The sequence below is a fragment of the Pistacia vera genome, unplaced genomic scaffold, assembly GCF_008641045.1.
Source record: "Pistacia vera cultivar Batoury unplaced genomic scaffold, PisVer_v2 Contig423, whole genome shotgun sequence".
Lineage (NCBI taxonomy): Eukaryota > Viridiplantae > Streptophyta > Magnoliopsida > Sapindales > Anacardiaceae > Pistacia > Pistacia vera.
In genome coordinates this window covers 284,022-290,609 of record NW_022196250.1, presented here as the reverse complement: position 1 = coordinate 290,609, position 6,588 = coordinate 284,022, and the positions used below count along the sequence as shown (strand labels likewise).

At 36.4% G+C, this 6,588-nt stretch overlaps 1 long non-coding RNA gene across 1 annotated transcript; it reads right to left on the bottom strand.

The window, feature by feature from the left end:
• Positions 1 to 4,693: 4,693 nt before the first annotated feature.
• On the bottom strand, positions 4,694 to 6,588 carry LOC116142985. The gene is made up of 5 exons (XR_004130074.1): positions 6,440 to 6,588; positions 5,781 to 5,937; positions 5,602 to 5,700; positions 5,173 to 5,243; positions 4,694 to 5,077 (listed from the first exon to the last, which is right to left on the bottom strand). It is a non-coding gene; the product is annotated as an uncharacterized LOC116142985 (long non-coding RNA).

Sequence of the window (6,588 nt, the reverse complement as noted above, 5' to 3'; positions counted from 1 at the left end):
TTCTTAACTATCGGGTGGAGACCACCTAGCACCAACCCGCTTCTCATGACTTTTTGGTAACAATCACCAAGCATTAACCCGTCTCTAGTCACTGTCGGGTGATGGTCACAAAGCATCAACCCACTTCTACTAAATGTCGGATGATGATCACAAAGCATCAACCTACTTATCTATTAACTAACCGGGTGGTGGTCACAAAGCATCCATCCGTGTCTAATACTTATCGGGTGACGATCACAAAGCATCGACCCATCTCTAAGGGCTATTCGGGTGGTGATCACAAAGCACTAATCCGATTCCCATAACTGTTGGGTGATGATCACAGAGCATCAACCCATCTCTACTACTCTTCTAATTCACTCTATTCTAGCATTTTCATTCTTTCTACCCTTAGAGTAATTACATCCACCAAGCTCTCTACTCATGGAGTGATTCCATACACAAAGTTTCCTACTCTTTCTTAGGTCACTTTTCAATGCACAACTAGTGCCTATGGATGGTTCATCTCCACTAATGCACTCATGAGATGCCAACATGCAATGTTGCAAGAATTAAGGTTCACTAATCATACTCAAACCTCTATTAGGCATTTCATCAAACAACTCAAGTGCACTATAAAACTCTACTATAGCAATGATTCTAAAACTTTTTCTCATCATCCAAAATGGGGAGAAACCCCTTCACATAACCATAAAACCTGTCAAATAAAACACTTCCAAAAAGGGATCCACAATACCCCTTCAATTCCATCTCAAACTACCTTTCCAACCCAACAACTCATTTCTCATATTTGCAAGGAATAAACAATCACAAGGCATAGAAATCTCTATTTAAGCCTTCATACATGGCATATCACATGTATATCACATACATACATCATTTCTATCAAAACCCTAATCAAGAAAATTCTTAAATCTCAACTTGGGTTGGGATTTACTTACCTTGTTATGGAGAGACTTCACCAACTCTTCCTTTCACTTGTTTTGCTTGACTTTTTCTCTACTCTTAACCAAAAGAACAAAAACCCTCAAACTTCAATATAAACTAAAACTCACAAATCACACAACTTAAGTAGGAATCCTTACCTTAGGAAGCCTTAGGTTGATTTTCACCCCAATCACTTCAAAAACCCCTTGGAACTCCTTGATCAAAAGAAAAGAGAAGTTGAGAGGAACAGAATAGAGAGTGCGTTTTTGAGAAGAAGATGAGGGGTTTGCTAACTCTTAATTCTTTAATGAAATTATACACAAAGCATTCCCATTTTGCCCTTACTCTCCTTTGGAATTCCATCATATCCTTTGATTCATTACAAACTCACCCCCATATCAACATATTCTCCATGAAAAATCCTTACAATTAACTCCCCACTTTTCCTGCTAATTAGGGTAGAATGGTCAAATAGCCCTTAGGGAAGAAAAATATCTAAAACTTAACAAACATTTAATCGGCCTGTCGCGCGGCGATGGAGGAACTTCTGTCGCCGCGGCGAAATGTCCAGCAGCTTCCCCGTGGCTTCAACACCTTTCGCCGCGACGAAGATTCTCTCGCCCGGCGAAGCTTGGCACACTGAATTTCTTCTATTTCCAACCAATTTCAGGGCAAACAATCAAAAACAATTTACCAAAAACCAACTCAAAAGAGAAAGGAAGAACAACAACACGACGTACCTCATGTGGGGGTTACAGCCGTGAGATAATTCTCCCGTAACCGGAAGTGATGATCCTCTGTGTCGATCCACCATAGTCTTGATACACTCTTCGATACAACCAATCACACCACATTGACAGCTCTGAATAGAACTGCGTTGGACTAGTGTCAAATTACACCAATCGGTGTAAAAAGGCGCTCCGGTGATCTCAGTCTAAGGATCACATGCACCACCATTCATTAGAGGATTTGTTTCATAGTACTAGGGTTACCATCCATATGGATCCTCTAGTAGGTCAGTCCAATGAACTTGCCTACAGCAAACACCCATATGTTGCACCAGGTTGTCCACCAAACAACATTGACATGTAAGATCAGTCAATGCCTTTCGACAGGGTCGTTCAACACTATGATAGCTTTACAGTATAAGTGTCCTTACTTCAGAACAATATGTGGCTAACAGACGTTTCTAGAATGCCACTATGTGCTTATAGGATTCTCACTATCAAGATTTGAAACACTTGATACTCTCGTCATGGTTCTACCATTTTAAGGACATATATCATACATACAACTATTGTTTATATGATATATAAATAATGTCTTTATTGATTAATAAACATTATTACAGAGAGTCAATTTCACATAATTGATTGGCTCTAAGGCACCTACTTCAACAGTTCTTACCAGTTTATGTGTTTAAAAAACTTCATGGTTCCACAAACATAAGAAATGTCCAGGACATGGAGTTGTGATCTGTGATCCTAATCAAAGCAAGTATCCTTACTTCTCTGACATGACAAGAATCTGTTGTCATAAGGAGGTTGATGCTTTGTTAATAGCCAATAGCCTGTGCCAGGATCTTGAGCATTTTACTAAGCAACTGTAACAATACAACAGACAGCTAATAAAATGAAATTAAAAATAAATCTAAGCAGATATGATAGAAATGGATACGAATTAAAACAGCTTTCAAGTTTCATGTAAGTTCATCCGAAAAGAGGATCATAATTGATACAAATAACAGCTAAAAAATTGGGAGAGTGAACAGAATTGGATTGGGTTTCTTCCAAGAAGGAGAGGAAATACTCACAGAATGGTAAATCTCCACCAATTTAAAGTCAAAGTCAAACCCAAACTAGGGAAACCGTGTAACACGAGAAAACTTCCTCTAAAGTTATTCATGTTTTTTTACTTGGCCATTGGAAAAATCACAGCCTAAAACAAAGAATAATTTTACCATTAATTAAACGATCCTCAGATCAGTTATTAATGACAGTATGTTAATTTCCATTATATATTTCAGCTAAACATGACAGTAGTTATTTTGCAGCTCTATGATACCTGCAATAATCAAGGAAACAAACATGTGTACTATGCACGAAACTCAGGCTTCGGTCGGGAATGAAAGTTAAGAAAGGTTCACTACAATCGATAGTAGAGAAGTATATTCAAAAAGCAAATGATCTCGTGATCAAGTTATGTGCAATTGTGCATCATAGATATAATGCTGCTTATACACCTTCAACTTATTGCCTACTCATTATCTGTTTATCACTAAGCACTACCACTACCTATAAAACTTCAAATCTCGAAGTAAAAGAGAAATTAATTTCAAAATTAAGCAAACAGCAGCTCACCTCTAGAAAATTTAAGGTTGGATTATTATTTTCGTGCATATACAAAATAGATAATTTCTGAAAGGTGATAGGAAGAAAAATCCAGTCTACACAGATTAAACACTCTTAATAACGATTCTTATAACATAAACAAAATTTTACATACATTATGTCACTATTTCTTTAGTGAAAGTTGTCTTAAGGAAGTTTCAAAGATTAATGGACAAGAAAATCTCGTCCACACCGTAACTTAAACTCTCAGCAGAAATTGCCCAATCATCATTAAAATTTCAAGCATAGAGTAGACAAGCTTTGTTGCAACTGTAGAAGACATGGCAAGTCCCTAAAGGTGTTCCAACAGACAATTCACTCAACTGATTTCCTAATCAACTTCTTTCAAGCAAAAAAAAAAAAAAAAAAATGAGAGACAGAGACAAAGAGAGAGATGTTTGCATGAGAGCTCAACAATCTTTGGCCACTTCTGTGACTCATAAGTTTCACTTTCATCTTTGATGGTCTTAGATCTTTTAACTTTGTTGGGAACATGTTTCCTCTTGCCCCACTGGCATCATCAGTCAGGGCGGGGGCGGGGCCAAGGGGTAGGCAGGTGAGGCATCTGCCTAGGACCCTCAAAGAAAATGCCCAAAAGAGGCTCAAAATTATTTTAAGATTTTTAAATAGATTACAAAAATACCATTATGCCTAAAAAAAGTTTATAATTTTTTTTTCCAAACTGGTCCAAAGGGCCCCAAAAGCCAAAGCCTCAAATTCATTATATTTTTTACTTAAATTTACCAAAAAAAAAAAAACCATGTTTCATATTTTCCATCTCACACCCAAATTAACTAAACTAGTTATTTAAATGTCTAAAATTCAAAACACCCATTCAATCCCTAAAATAATGAAAACATTGATATCCACCCCTCCACACCACTGTAGTGTCGCTGTCGTCGTTAAAGTGATGATTTGATCAATTTTTCTCAAAATCGATCGGATTCATCACTTAATCATTTCCCAAACATTTTCCAACCTTGACAACCCCTAATTTGGCCGTTTTTGCTAATTTTCGCAACCCATTTTCTTCACAGCGTGCGACAGCATTTCCAATACATCGCTGCGTTGACCTTCCCGAAACCACCATCTTCGTCCCCTCAACCCCCTCCCAAAACGCCTCACTTACCTGATCCTAGATGCCTGACGTCCACCTCTTGCCCTCACAAGAAGATTAAGAATTTGGTTATATTATCAATTGAAAAGATTTTTTCTAAACTTGAAATATAAAAATTTAATTAATGATTTTGCATCTCAAAAGGTAAGAAAAAATGAATTTGAAATAATTTTTTAATATATGCTTATATTATTAAAAATGCCTTAAAGTAACTCTTGTCTAGGATCACAAATGTTCTTGAGACGGACTTGTCATCATTGTCACTATATTCATCATCTTCATCGTCATCATCGTTGTGGTCATCATCTTCGTCTTAGTCGTCATCGTCGTCGCCACTATCTTCACTGCTACCTTCAGAGTCTGTTCCACTTCTGCTGGCAGCAAAAGGAATCATTGGCTGGTTACCGGCAATAGCTGATTCAGCAGCCATTACAGTTTCTGGTGTATGAAGATCAGCTACACCTAGCATTAGATCCTGTCACTAAGATGCACCCCGAAATCATGCTATAACTTGGCTGCCACATGTTGTAAGCCATAACAAAGTATGAAGAGAGACAGAAAGTGAGAAACCCTCAGTTACCATCTCAATAACTTCAGATTCATTTCCAGTGAGTACTTCAATATCATAATCTTGAGCTTTTTCCTACATTTAGTAAATTTAAGCACAGGTTAGTGATCGAGAGAGCTTGTTTGGATCTATTAATAAACTAGATATTTTAATATGATCAATATGCAAACCTTTGCATCAAGCTGGAGCCTTTTATTAGCTTCTGACATCATTCCCAAGAAATCCTTCACTTTTCCTAGAACTGCAAAAATAGCTAAGAATTTAGAACCAACTGCGATTAAAAAATAATTCCTTACTTCCAGTTCCTAATGTTTAACAAACAGGCCTTACATGTGGGAAACACCAACTCTACAATAAATATCAAGTATACATTTCCATACATGATTCACACGATTTACAGTAAGGAACCAAACATCTTAGAAACTTTACATCAATAATTAGCAAAATGAAAGAACTATGTGATATGGGTTTTTATAGTTCTTCAATTCACAAAAATAGAGCATTTCTTCTTCAGTAAAACTGCATTGCTAAAAAGAGAAATTTGCCACTTTATTAATAAAATTAAGAAAAACTGAAACAGACTTCAAGAGTGAGAGTACCTTGGCTTCGGAGAAGAGGATTAAACACAGGTTTTTCATCTGGGTTTGGTTTCTTCAACTAAGAATGGGACTACTTGTTGCAAACAAGAAGTGCAGATTCTGAAAACACAAACACAAACAGTGAAATTACAATTATAATACACATAAAGAGAAGAGAGAAAGAAAAGGCAAACATGTACCTATGGATGAGGAAGTGGAATTGTTGTCCTCTAACTGCAAAAGATCTTTACTTGTTTCTGCCATCTCTTCAGATTAAGGTAAGGGTTGTGCAAGGAACCAGAAACGCAGCAACTCAGAAGCAGTAAAACACTCTTTCCGAAAATAACCACTTATATCCTACATATACATTAATAACGAATTGTCTAAAAAGCATGCCTGATGTGATAGATAAGCTTTTGAAATTTGAACCCCAGTATTAAAGAATCCATTAATAATTTCAACCCTTTTGGATTTAGTTCAAATACAAAATAGATGAATTTAGCATAATAGTTTCATCAAAAATTGTCTTTCCATACTTTTGGGAAACTATAAGTAATGAATAGACAAATATGAACAATATACACCTAATTCATTCAAAGGATTCAAGAATATTAAAATTTTCTTCTAATCATCATCAACATTCAACATAATAAATGTGATAAATTTCCTTCAATTATAGAAAGACATAACTTCACATACTTATCTTCCTCAGTTAACTAGAGTTTTAATTAAATTCAATTCTACATCATAACGAAACAACACTTCAAATTTAAGTTCAGCTTCAGTATAGGCCAGCAAAACTGTATAAAATCTATGACATAAAAAAACAAAAAAAAATTAAGAAAGAGGAAACAAATACATATTCCGTCGTAATGTATGGAGCGGCAGTCAGTTTCAGCGAGGTTTGCGTGGTGGATTTCCGCTTGAAAAGGCGAGGTTGCGACAGTGATGAGCGGCGAAAGTCACGGCAGCTGAGAGTGGCGACTGAGTTGGCGTTGTGGTTTTAAG